The sequence below is a fragment of the Bacillus rossius genome, chromosome 1 (assembly GCF_032445375.1).
Source record: "Bacillus rossius redtenbacheri isolate Brsri chromosome 1, Brsri_v3, whole genome shotgun sequence".
Lineage (NCBI taxonomy): Eukaryota > Metazoa > Arthropoda > Insecta > Phasmatodea > Bacillidae > Bacillus > Bacillus rossius.
The window spans coordinates 96,652,327-96,665,960 of record NC_086330.1 but is presented as its reverse complement, the minus strand read 5'-3'; the positions used below and the strand labels follow the sequence as shown (position 1 = coordinate 96,665,960).

The window sequence follows — 13,634 nt, the reverse complement described above, 5'->3', positions numbered from 1 at the left end:
TAGCTATACTCAAGTCTTAAATGGGAGCATCCTCATTTGAAAATAGATTTTTCAAAATTCTGTTTCTTGAGACCTAAATGGTGCGTTTTAGCTGCCTCTAGTGGCACACACTTAGTATGCGGGTGCACAATACACCAGAATGTTATTTTATTGATTCATGGAGCCGGTATAGAGGAAGATTACAAAGAACTGATATTGCTCATGGTTTGTGAAGGAGCAACAAGAGAATATATGTTAAAGCATTGTGACAAATGTTCATCAAAAGATAACCTTGTCCATTTTTTACAGACAAGAGTTTGAAGAATATGACAATGAAGACATTATTGAGTTAAGTCAGTGGGTTTCCACAGATCGAACTGAAATGATAAGGTGTTCCAGCTCTGTTGTTGAATTTATAGAAACATTAGTTGAAAAACTAAACAAATTAATACCTCATTCTTACATTGCCAAATCACAAGCATCTACTTTCAAAATTTTAAAGGAAACAGCTCTTTCCAATGTAGCTGTAATTTCAATGGACTTCAGTGAAAATTATGCTTTCACGTTACAAGAGGAAGCCCAAGGTTACCACTGGACCTCAGATTCATGCACTATTTATCCTGTAATCATTCACTGCAAGGATGCAACTGGCAAAAAGCTTGTTCTACCTTTTTGCATCATATCTGATGACCTCAAACATGATGTAAGTATGGTGTACAAAATCCAAAAAACTATGACTGCCTTTTTGAAAGAGAACCACCCACACATTAAAGAGATTCATTACTTTAGTGATGGGTGTGCAGCAGAATATAAAAATAAATACAACTTCGTAAACCTGTGTCTACATGAGAGAGATTTTTTACCGAGAGCTCAGTGGTCTTTTTTTGCGACCAGCCATGGCAAAACGGAATGTGACAGAATAGGGCTTACTGTAAAACGCATAGCTCGGAGGGAAAGTCTTAAACGACCTCTGGAAAAACAACTTATAACAGTGGCTGAACTGTTTGACTTCTGCAAGACCAGAATTGAAAATATCAGTTTCCATTTGATTACTAAAGAAGCAGTTAAATTGACTCGTCTTGCTATGGAAAGTCGCTTCAAAGATGTTCAAACTCTTCCAGGGACAAGATCATTTTACAACTTTCAGCCACAAAATGATTCACAAACAATTGAGGCTTGAAGAATTAGCAAGGATGAAAAAGCAGCTATTGTTTTTAATTTATTTAACATTCAGCATAACTATATCGTGAAATTAGAAGATTTGTACCCTGGATGTTTTATTGCTTGTGTTTATGACAGCTTCTGGTACTTTGGCATGGTGAATGAGATAAATGCTGAACAAAAAGATGTCACGCTACAGTTTCTTCATCCCCGCGGACCATCACCATCTTTTTTTTTGGCCCAAGAAAGAAGATACATGTGCTGTGCCCATTCCTCATATTATTCCTACGGTGGAACCGCCAAAAACAATGACTGGAAGAACCTATCAGTTTTCACAAGAATGTATGACAAATATCCAATCAAAATTTGACAATCTAGAAGAATTTTGAAGTACAATGACCTAACAGTGTTACAACCGCAAGAACTGTAAGCCTTAATAACATAGGAGTATTGCATGTGTAAGTAAACACACTAATATTTTATGTAGTGTAATTTAATAATTATATTTAAATTGAACTGCAATCTCATTACTGAGATCAGTTCTGTTCGTATTTGTGAGTGTAAAGGGAACAGGTTGATGTCATGGCAGAAATGCAGGATTTGACAGCATGGGAAACAGGAAGCAGCAAGTAAGGTAATTTATTTTATAAAAAGGTGTGTGGGATACCAAATGGAAAATATGGTATTTTAATCATTTGTATATAATTCAGAAACACAGGCAGGCAGGCAGGCAAATAGCGGCCAAAGCTGCTTTTTAACCAAAATTAAATAATTAACTCATTTTAGTTTTTTGAAGTGTAAAAAATTATCAAAGGAGTAAAAAAAAAACACGAATCTTACTGTTTAATGTGGTAGAACATATATTTTAGAACAAAAACAAAACAGAGATTTCATGATTATCCTTTTCCCTTTATGAGATTTACCATTTTCCGTAAAACTCTACATTTTGTTTTGATAATCATAAAAAATTACACTTTGAGATTTTTTTATGGTTCCAAATAAACACTTAGTAGTTTTGTTCATTGTTTATATTATTCCTGCTACATTGATCCAAACTTAAAAATTTTTTCAGACAAAATGGTTAGTAAATAAAAAAATATATATGAATTTTTTACATCGGACAACAAATTTAGTTAATGGCGGCCAGATGATTAAAATACCAATAATCCATAAACTTTAAGGGGCTGTAAAATCTAAACCATTAGAGATAGAGCAAAACAAATTGGTATGGTTACTTTCTTCAATGAATAGAACAACCATGCCAAGTTTTGTCAAAATCTGAGACGGTGCATGGTGTGGTTGAACTGACATGGAATGACCCGTCATCGACATGCTGTAGTAGCAGTAAGTGAATTTAAGGGCGCGGTTCAAGTCGAAAAAATCGTCACTGTTCCGAAACATTATTTTGCGGTCGTGATGTCATTATGGGTCTCAAAGCGATGTCCCCCACTACTCCGCGCGCTTGTATTTAGGCTAGGGCCGGTCCCAGCGCGGTTCAGTCGCGAGAGAGTCGTCTAGCGGGGAGGTTGTATTGCCTCTCTGTTCGGCCTTGAAACCGGAGCGCGCGAGCTCTGGGAAAACTCCCTTCTCCCCTCTTCCATGAGTACATACCGCCTCCGCGCAGCGTTGCCAGCTTGCTCTCTCCCCTCCCCGGGGCGCTCGGGCGGCCGGCTGAACGCGATCCGTATGGTGTGGCGAGGATGCAGCAGCGTTTGGTTAGGGGAGTGGACGGGACAAACAATATATCAAAAGCATTATATGAAAGACACATTATCTTACACTACGATTATATTCTCACTATCCTTTTATGTTGATTTGCAAGTGACGGTAGACATTATTTCATAGCCAAATATTCGTTGCGACGTCCATTATTTCCCTGCCGCTGTCACTGCTAGTAATTCTGTTGGTAAATAACCTTTAAAAATAAACTTCACGAAGGTTATTAAGTTACAATTACTTTAATTATCCTACAAAATTTTTACATACATTTGGCGGCACATTATATTTAGTGTCACGTCATGAAACAGTATAAAAATGAGTAGAAACTAATAAGCGAATTAAACAGCCTCATAAACATACCTTCTGATACAGTTAGCGGCTACATAAATATTCTATTAGACATGTTTTAACTTGAAATGCCTCTTGAGTCTTATGCAAGTACACATTCAATAGGTAGTATGCCACATATGAGAATTTTGCTAGAACAGTATGTCAAGATCCAATATACAGTATGTATATAAAAATATATATATACATACACATATATATATATATAATATTTACACTATCATACATGATTCATGAAATGATCACTGTGAAAAGAAGGGTGATTTTGATGGGATAAAATTACTGTATAAAACATACTTAGTATTAATTATAGAAGAATATAAATTGAAACTGTTACCATTGTTAAAAAGTCTCCTTTTATGCCAACCCAATTCAAACATATCAAAGTTGCAATTTTTGCAAAGAAACATTTTGGTGGTGTGACAAAACTCTTCGCAGTACATAACATATCACTAATTAATTATACAAAATCTTGAGTGTGACTACATACTAAAATATAAAACACTAGTAATACAGCAGTTATAATTAAAATTGTTAGTAAAAAGAATGTAAGTTACAAGCATTTTATTACAATGTTAAGCAGTACAAAAATAATTAAATAAATACAGTACATAGAGTTTGTTTAATAACTGTAAAATATTTAGATATTGCTGGCTGTTATTAGCGTTTTTTTTTTAAATTTACATTTTATTTAAGTACAACGTTTTTCCCACATTGTCATCTTCAGTGGCAGTACGCAAATAATATATTTTATATTTAAACCACGTTAATAGTATTCACAGGAATAGAGAAATTACAATGGATAAGCAAGATATAACATGATTCTATCATTTATTTTATTACATATCAAGAAATAAATTTTGAGAAATAACACATCTAGTTTTAGTTTCCTGATTATCCCAATCCCACACTGTTTAATGTAATTGGTTGGTCACATTAACTTCCAATGCAATACCGCAATATTTAAACATTCAATCCATTTAAAATCCAGAGTGCCTTGTTGTGTAAATATTGTGCAGGAATTCAATACGTAATATGAGCTAAAATCGACATGAGAATGGAGGTGGCAATAATACAAGGCAGTAATTAATGTCCAGGCATAGACGCAAATCATAGGCCCGATGAAATTAGTAGTAGTTACCAAGTTAACCTATATTAATTTACAAATTTCGGAACAATAAATGCAAATAATTAGAAACATATGAATTAATCTACAAAAACAAACCACATCAAAATACTCACATTTGCAACAAAAAAAAAATTGTTTTCTCTAAAAGTACCATAGCACGCATGCGGAACAGACATTGGAAAAATGTATGCACAGCACTTCAAATTATTGTAATACGCAAATCATGTTTTGCAGGGGACCAACATTTGTAAGATGCAATGTCTTAGTAGGCATGGGCCAGCCAGTAACATGGAGACAGATGGTGTTACAATCTCATAAGTCGGATATTCTCCTGAATAAGATTATCAGGGCCGGATTTAGAGGTCTGGAGGCCTCGGGGCAACAGAGGAGCGGAGGCACCCTGGCCCCAAATTATTTTCCAAATAAAATGTAACATTTTTTTTCAGTCGAGTTTTCCAATAAATAATTTATTTTGAAATCAAGTAGATTTTCTTAGTATTTAAAAAAAAAAAATACATAAATACTAGTGTTTACTTGTCGGAATTTGAAAGATTTTTTTTTTCCGAAGTCTCTATTGTGGGGGCCTTCCGTTTGTGGGGGCCCTCCGTTTGTGGAGGCCCCGGGGCTTTCGCCCCGGTTGCCCTCCCCTAAATCCGGCCCTTAAGATCATGCTACAGCTGGTGCTACTGACCCTCCAAATACATAGTAGTTGTCACTGGCCATGTTTGCGGACTCACATTATGGTTCCAAACGTTCTCGTTGAACGAACAGTCTAGATGCCTTGCGTGTTCACTGGACTTGGCTCGGAGGGTCACAGTCCTCGGCTACTATGACCTTACTCTGTGTATTGCAGCTATAAATTATTGAGGGATACGTATGTCCGAAGTGGTACATCCGCGCATGTATTCTGCATAAAACGCGAATGGGACACATGTTAGGCTACTGCGATACAGTGCGACAACCTTTGTTGTACAAATACTAGCGCCATTCGCTCATGCATTATATTTTTGTATGTTTTAAGAAATGAGTTTATTTTAACTGCTTGAAATAAAGGCTAATAAATAAATTACAAAAAAACCAACGTTTCAGTGTTGCAGAAACAAATAACAATTAAGGTTAATTACTTTGGTGGCTTTTTCTATTGTAGGCAGATAGTGCATTTCACTTCATAGGCCGTAATTTTTAACTTTGAATTCCGAAAATATGAAAAGAGTGATTCACTAAGGTAACATTAATTATCGGTATAAAAAGTAAAACAAAAAAGTTCTGCATGAAAAATTTTTTAAACACTGTTATATTTAAAATGGTCAAATGTCCATTATCTTGACAGTAATGAGTCAGTGTCAAAGGTATCACGGTAATTTATTACGATTGAAATAACAAGTATTTCACAAATATCAGCAGAGATCAAAAAAATTTATGCACAGTCTGCTACTAACCAAGTGTGTAATATCGTAAATGGTACAGGAAAACTGACAGAAAGCCATTTATAAAAGTGGGGATTTCATGTTAAAAAAAAGAGGTTTACATCCCCGACACTGAACGTCACGTTATGTCTCATCCGAAAATCGGACGCTTAGCAAGTGGTAGTTTAAGACTAATTTTAGAAACTGAAGCCAGTAGTATATTAGTGTGATTACTTTCCTTTTAAGTCATGGAAACATTACCTTAGTTTCAATTACAGTAACCTTCAAAACATTTTATTACTAATTTTCATATTTTAAACACATTTCCTGTAGAATTGCCTCAACGAAAATCGTGAATCATTTTAAACAGTAGCTACTAATATAATATCTGTAAAGGTGATACGGGTTTGATTCCGGGTCGGGTAAACAATTTTTTTTTTCAATTGTCCTAACAAAGTTGTTGGTCGGCTGGTTTTCGCAAGGACCACAATTTTTTTCTCCCTTTCGTTCAAGTATTCCATGTTTGCCCCATTCATCACACATCTTAAATATAGCTGCTGGTCCCTTCCGACTTCCAATCAATAAATTACTATGTGTGTATATATATACACACACTCAATTTTAAAAAGATTGACTGTTGCTGTTATCGTGAGGGGAGAAATTGAAATGCCATGTACGTGCTACATGTGGTGAAGCACGGAAGTGTTTCATAAAATTCAAACCAAACAATATAGCATTATGTATATATCATACTTATGTATAACAAAGGGTGAGATATCACGCGAGGCAGACATAAGATAGTGCGCACCGCCAAAGTGTAGGATGTCGCAGGAGAAAATGACTTTGGCGAGGGGAAGGAACAGGCGGGCCGAAACGACACAGAAACACGCACAACTGCAGCTCGTCGCGGCCGTAACAATATAATATTGCACTCAAAATTTTTTAAACAGTCAGTAACTTATCGCAGTTTCTTCGTATTTTGCAACTTTTAGGTGCTCAAATAAGCAAAAAATAAGTAAAATAAGCTTTTGTAGTCAAAGGATACATCAGTTTGCAAAATGTTTACATAAATTTGTGTATGGTAGGACAGTACATATTTTTTTTTCAAAGTGTTCAGTTAGGAATTATTTGAATACTTTGCACAAGTTAAAACTAACTCCCTATTATGGCATTGACCCCTCTCCCTTCGGTAAATGATATTACCATACTATTACTTAATGAAAGCGTGATCCGCCACGAAGGCAGGTATCGACCCGAGAGGCGTCGGGGAGAGAACCACTGACATCCAAGGATCTCTACGTGACATGTTTCTGCGATGGTTTCGCTATTGCCTTCCGCAGTATGGCGTGAAGAACAAACACCACAACAGCTCTGCCCGAGCCGGAATCCGAGCCCGGGTCCTCGTGCACCGCAGGCCGGCGCCTAGCCCACACTGGCCGCTGCCATTCAAGTGTTCACATTTATACAGTTCTGCAACTATTATTAGTTTGGTGAAGTTAGAATTCTGGATTAAATAAAATTTACAAACAAGATACAAAGGTCTCAATTATATCCTTCACTTGTATTTTTTTATTACTTTTTTTTTAGAAAATGTGTTCATCGCGAAAACAATAAACACTTTGAATATTTCGAGCAACTGCAATTAACTTGCGTGAAAAACATAAAACAAACACTATGTTACATAATTCTATGTTAGCGTAACAATAAGCATTACTAACAAAACTGTTAATAACAGTGATGCAAGCGGCGATTGCTCAACATCTTGAGTGTTTTCGTCATTTGATTTTTCAATTTTCTTATTCCGAAAGTACAATTCTCTTGCGACAGTTTTCTTTGATTTCTTCAACCGGTGATAAGAGCTTTTCTCTTTGCCCATTCTCGTGAAAATGAACTAATTTTTACATTATTAATTAAATCAGAGACTAAATTTGCAAAGCTTGTTTAGTCTCCCTCACACGGTAACTCTATTCAAAATAAGTTATTTAAATATATATGTTATAATAATAACTGCAGAATTAAAATTGTACTAAATATCACATTTACTCCAAAGCAATACGGCAACAGATCTCAAAAAACCCGTTCCTCTCTCTCTGCGAAGACACAAAATTTGACTTGGCAACACTGAGCGCGGCCTTCGCGGTTTGCTAGTCGTGGCGCATTCTTTCGGCGCGTTTCGAAGTACACCGGAACGCTGCCGCGCGCGGTGCACAAGTATTTCACATACCATTCAAAATCTATACGGGCTACGTAAACCGCAAGAACCAATTCAAAATCTACGGAATTTCCTCTTTCAACGATGTTAAGTATAATGTGTTTAAAATGTGTTTTTCGATCAAAAAATGTAGTTTTCAAATGTTGATTAAATGCTACTACAGAGAAATAAATTATTTTAAAACTTTAATATAATATTCCATTCAAAGTTTAGGAGCTAATTCCGTACGAAAAAGTGATTTTTCTTATAATATAATTTTTTTTATAGTTTCATTTGTTATTTTAAAAGTTTTCTTTGAAATTCTCATGTATTACAGCACATATGTTGCATTATAAATTATGGCAATTTTTTAACATTGAAAAAAATATTAACCATTGGAACTCCTATTATACTTTTTAAAATAACCTTTATTAATCTATATACATGAATACCTTTTCCAGTACGTAATCATATTTTAACGCCAGAAATTACAGCTATAAATGGTGCCAAATTGAAAATTCTGTTCAACTGCGCCCTTAAATTGACCACGTGAAAAGTTTAATTTATGTATACATGCATTGCCCAGTGAACACATGACCTAGGTCTGACATCACTGGTAAGTCATAGCTAAGTAATGAATTTGTACATAATTTGGACATACCACTTACATGTTATGACTAAAAAATGATGTAAGGATAAATTATATGCTGATATCATACTGATATTTATAGAAATCTAGGTATTGAGAGCTGAGAAAATCAGTATGCAATCTTCTGAAGCCCTCGCCCGATAAAATAGAGATCAAGAATTTCAATTTTCTTAATTTAAATTAATTCTTTACAATAATCTTCTGAAAAGTAAAACAATAAAATAATATATATATATTTTTTATACCCAATAAGATCAAGTCCAACTTTTATATAATTGCCAACTGTGTACATAATTATTTTACATGTAATTGTGACCTTTTACTCCTTAAATATTCAAAAGAATGCATTGTAATTTTTAGAGGCGTGATTTACAACTAGCTTATAAAAACTTACTAAAATGGCTGGATGTAAATTGGTTTCGTATCGTTGCAAATAGTGTGATTTTTTGTCTATAATTAATTGTTTGTATTTGTCACATTACATTATTTTATTTATATATTTATAATTTAATAATAATTATGATTTCATAAATAATCATCATAACAATACTTACTCATTTTTTATTTTTTATTATTTTATTAAAAAAATAAATAAAGGATCCGAGTGGGATACAAAACTGAATCTCTAGGCATGTAAAAATATTATTACTATTTGTATTATTATTAGATGCCCAGTTTAATCGATAAAATTGAGGATCATTACTATTTCATCGGTATGTAAAATCCACTTAAGGGAGATCATGATGATGTCAGACCAACACCATAATGTCATTAATGTTACATCAGTATCTGATGTAAATAAATAAGTTCAAAATAATTGTTCAGACTATTATTAATTTAAAAATTAAAAATAAAACACAGTTATTCCAAAGTTTTAAGTTTTCACTTCTGTCTGCAGTCCCAATGACTGTTAATTTTTTTTACAGTGATTAGATAATATTTAGTAAAATGTAGTAAAACTTAATAATAACCATGAAAATAAGATAGCTAACATAAATCTACAGTGAAACCCCTTAAATAATTTAATGACAAGTAAGTGAAATTATCAATATTGAGCATGAGATCAAGCATTAAATAAAGTTAATGTGCCAATTTACTTTGACGATTCGTCCACAGTTATCTAGAAACTCCCTTTATATCACGAGAAGAAAGCTTTACATCACACAACAATATTTCTTTGGAAATGTTTTGAACAACAAAAGCTTTTCATCTTAAAAAGCATGCACTAAACACTGATAACAATTTATGTCATTTACTATGTTACTTTTAGAGTTAAAACATCAGTAGCCTATGGCATGATCCAAAGAAATTTCTTGGCATATTTAATAATTGAATAATAGCCATAAAAAATTCCCACTGGACAGTAATGAGCATCATGTCTCAATTTTCTCTTTAAAATTATTTTAACTTCATTAAAACAAGTTGAGATGGATCTGTAATTACACATATCATATTACACGATAATACCATATTGATGGTACTTTTGTACTAAAGTGAATAGAGGTGGGCGAATAATCAATTGTGTGGGCAAGAGTTAAATTATAGTTAAATTACCTATCATTAATCACATTCTCCCCTTGTAAAGATTTAACCCAGAAAAAAAATAGAAATTTTAGCGGAAAGAAGTTCTATCGATAATTCTGCAGGGACAATGCGCACATTGAACAACTAAATTTAAAATTACAACAATTTTTTCATAAGCTGCCATCTTGGTTTCAACATATTTTATTAAATATTATAGGTGTTTGCTGAACCTACTAGATTCTGAAGCAACTTGTTTCAATGATACACACTTGAATGGTGAGCTCATAGTCATTCCCATACCATACCACACCTGTCTCTTCCATTTTCTCTCTTAGAGGTATTTTATTGGAATTGCTGGGCACCCCTCTCTTTAACCGCATGTCATCACTACAGACTAGATGTAGCCGGCCGAGCTACCTACTCGTACTCACTATTTTGCTCTGCGCTGTAGCGCGGCCCCGTCATGGACATTCCTGTGTTAGCACTTTTCCCCTTGCTTACAGGCTGTGAACTCTTATTGGCCAGACCGTCACCCCCACTCTCAAAAGCACGTGCCAGAGGGAGGGTGGAGCTCCGCTCAGCTGGGTATCCCGTTACCAACTGCCTGGATGTTGACAACCCAGCTGAGCTCGCTGTAATCAGACAGACTGTTTCTTGCTTGCAGCCAACAAGACAGGCATGACTCCCTTGCATGTTAGGGGGGAAGGGGAAACATTATCCTCCACACCGAGCTTAGCATGTCGTCGGCCTGACAGCAGTTTTATTTTATGTAACATACAGCCATAGCATTAGAAATGTGGTATAAGTACTAGCTCTAATAAATATACTGCATTTTCTGTAATGTCACAGCATATACCATTTTTGGGTGCCATTTTAGTGAAGCAGCCACATATACTGTACTCCACATTGCTGGCACTAATTTTGTAGCATTTATACTTAGGCCTATTAGTTGGGTAAACATAACTGTAAAAATAACAAAAAGGAAATCTGTGCTCTGATATTCTGACTTGTGTAATTATCACTAGCTACAATTAAAACCATAGGTTTCTCCAAAACAAGAATAAATAAAGTTTTATTTTATTATTTTATAAATTTCCATAGCCACTCCAATAATATTTAAAACAAATACAAATTGCTAGCTTCCACGTTGCCAGTAAGGTGCACACACATTAAAGTTTTTAGATGCGTAACTTTTGCAATAAAAAATTAAATTTTAAATCTCAGGGTAATTTTTGCCAGCTCACTCACTCGTTAAGAGTTAAAAATTCCATAACTCGGGACTACTGAACTTGGTAGTTGTGTAAAAGGAATTATTAGGATTTGCAACTCAAAACACAGTTAGTTTAGTAATAATTTTCCAAATGCACAATGTTTTTAGCGGTAAAACATGTCTTTAATAAACAGAAAACGGTATAGCGTCACTTCAAAGTTAGGATGTAGCCATACTTGAACAGAAGCCTTAGCCTTCGTGACGTCTGGCCAAATATTGTGAATAACTTGGTAAAATTAATTTCATTAATGAAAATTATTATTTCCAGACGTACTCTTACTTAATCTCCGTCGTAGCACACGTTTCTACGAGACGTAGAAGGCCATAAAACGGCCAAATCACAATATTTCGCCACACACAAATGCCTCTCGTGACGCCATCGTCGATAGGCCTTAACTCACTTTTTGTTCCTTTCTCTCATTGTCCAAACGCAGTCCAGAAAAATAGCGTTACTTACACATTAGCCAATCAAATCGTAACTTTTAAAATGTTAATTGCTGTCTCTGGACATCCTAGCTGCGGCGACTGTTTATTTTGGTATTTGTCACGGCAACGCACGAAAATTAATGCCGGCCTAGAGTACCAACATATTCATGAACAAATACCGCACACGCAGTTGCGGCGGTGAAAAACGTAAATAAATAAAAAAAACCATTACTCTGTACTGTGTATCAGTACACTGCGAGCAAAGTTTTTTTAAAAAGAATATTATTTTAATGTAGTTTTATAAATGGCCCGAGCAGCTCAATTCTTGTATTAATAGTAATTTGTTAACATTGTATATGTTAGTATTAAGTTTGTAATTTTTGTTAATTTACGTAAGGATGGTTTAATTCATTGCTTACACATGCCCTCAAATCATGCCTTGCACTGATAAATATTAACATTATTTGAAATTGGCTTAAAGAAAACTATCCATTGTAAGGTAACATATAGCAATGACTATCTATGCCCTAAAGTAGTATGCTAAATAATTCTATAATGATTATTTTAATAAATAAACTGGGCTTCTGGCTGGGCTCTAAGAAGAAATTACAATCACTTCTACACTACAATAACAAAACATGTAATTTATATAGAATATGGGCACCAGCAAATAGTTAATTAATCTCACAACAAGGAAAGTATTCCATTAAGTGAGAAACAAAGCATTAATGAAGTTATATGCTACCAAAATATATTGTAATTGCCAGCAAATCAACAAGAGTCCCATGCAGTTGCACTGCACATGACCAGTACAACTGCAACTGTTATCTTATCATTAACAAATCAAACAAAAGCACACACAGCAATTACATTAAACCTTTCAACAATACAACTTACAATTTCTAACGATACTAGCATCCAAATTCAAGTTGATCTTAACTATTGCACAGGTACTGTGAACATGCACTATATCTTTGAGCCAAGTAAGATTACTTTAATGTGGTTGGTCAATCAATAAAAGCAATATTGAGGGCTCTCATCCAAAAAGGGTATCCTCTGGAATGAAATTGAGCTGATAGTTAGTTGCAAATAAACTCAGCACAAGTAAACCAAACAACAGCCAGAATTTGTAAACTCCATGTACCTGCCCTTCTGGCCAGAGTTGATTGGCCCACATAGTGCAATGATGAAGCAACGTTACCGTCCTCTCAATGATCAAGTCCAAAAATACCTTATACAAAACTGATATACTTTTTAACATGCTTATATTAGTTGTACTTGTAACTACTAACTATGTACACAAATCGTGGAGGTATATTTTAACCTACTTCTAATTGTCGTATCCACTTGAAACTTTGCAAGTGCATGTATATGTAATCTGGATGACAGGTAAGTAATTTGGTACCTTCAAACTGATCTGATGATGGAGCCAGGAAGTGGAATAGTGGAACTCTTCAACTGTTTAGTGTGTAACTGATAAATACCTTTATTAGTTTTTCAAACTATAATATTTACTACATAAATATTCTGTGTTTCTTTCATACACTTGGGCTCTAAAATGTTTAGACTCAACAAGCTTACTGTCAAATAGAAAATTATACTACAGTAAAACTCTTTAAATAAAAACTCTTACATAATAAATGAAAAAATAAGCACTTGATACATAAATATGTACATTTTTTTTCCTTTTAATAAGTTTTCTCTGTTAGTGAGTGTAAATTTCTAAGTACCTAGAAAATCTTGTTAAAAGAATTTTACTTTTGTGTTTATATTTTGTAGGCAAAACATATGCAACTTTTTTTAAGTGATTAAAACATTATTTAACTATTTTC

The 13,634-nt window shown here is 34.3% G+C and overlaps 1 protein-coding gene across 1 annotated transcript in view; it reads left to right on the top strand.

Moving 5' to 3' along the window:
- Positions 1-666: 666 nt before the first annotated feature.
- Positions 667-13,634, top strand: part of LOC134540490 (E3 ubiquitin-protein ligase CCNB1IP1-like) — a 44,884-nt gene continuing 31,916 nt past the window's right edge. The window contains exon 1 of the mRNA XM_063383312.1: positions 667-1,598. The gene's annotated coding sequence lies outside the window, so the exon portion shown is untranslated. The remainder of the gene's footprint in view (positions 1,599-13,634) is intronic.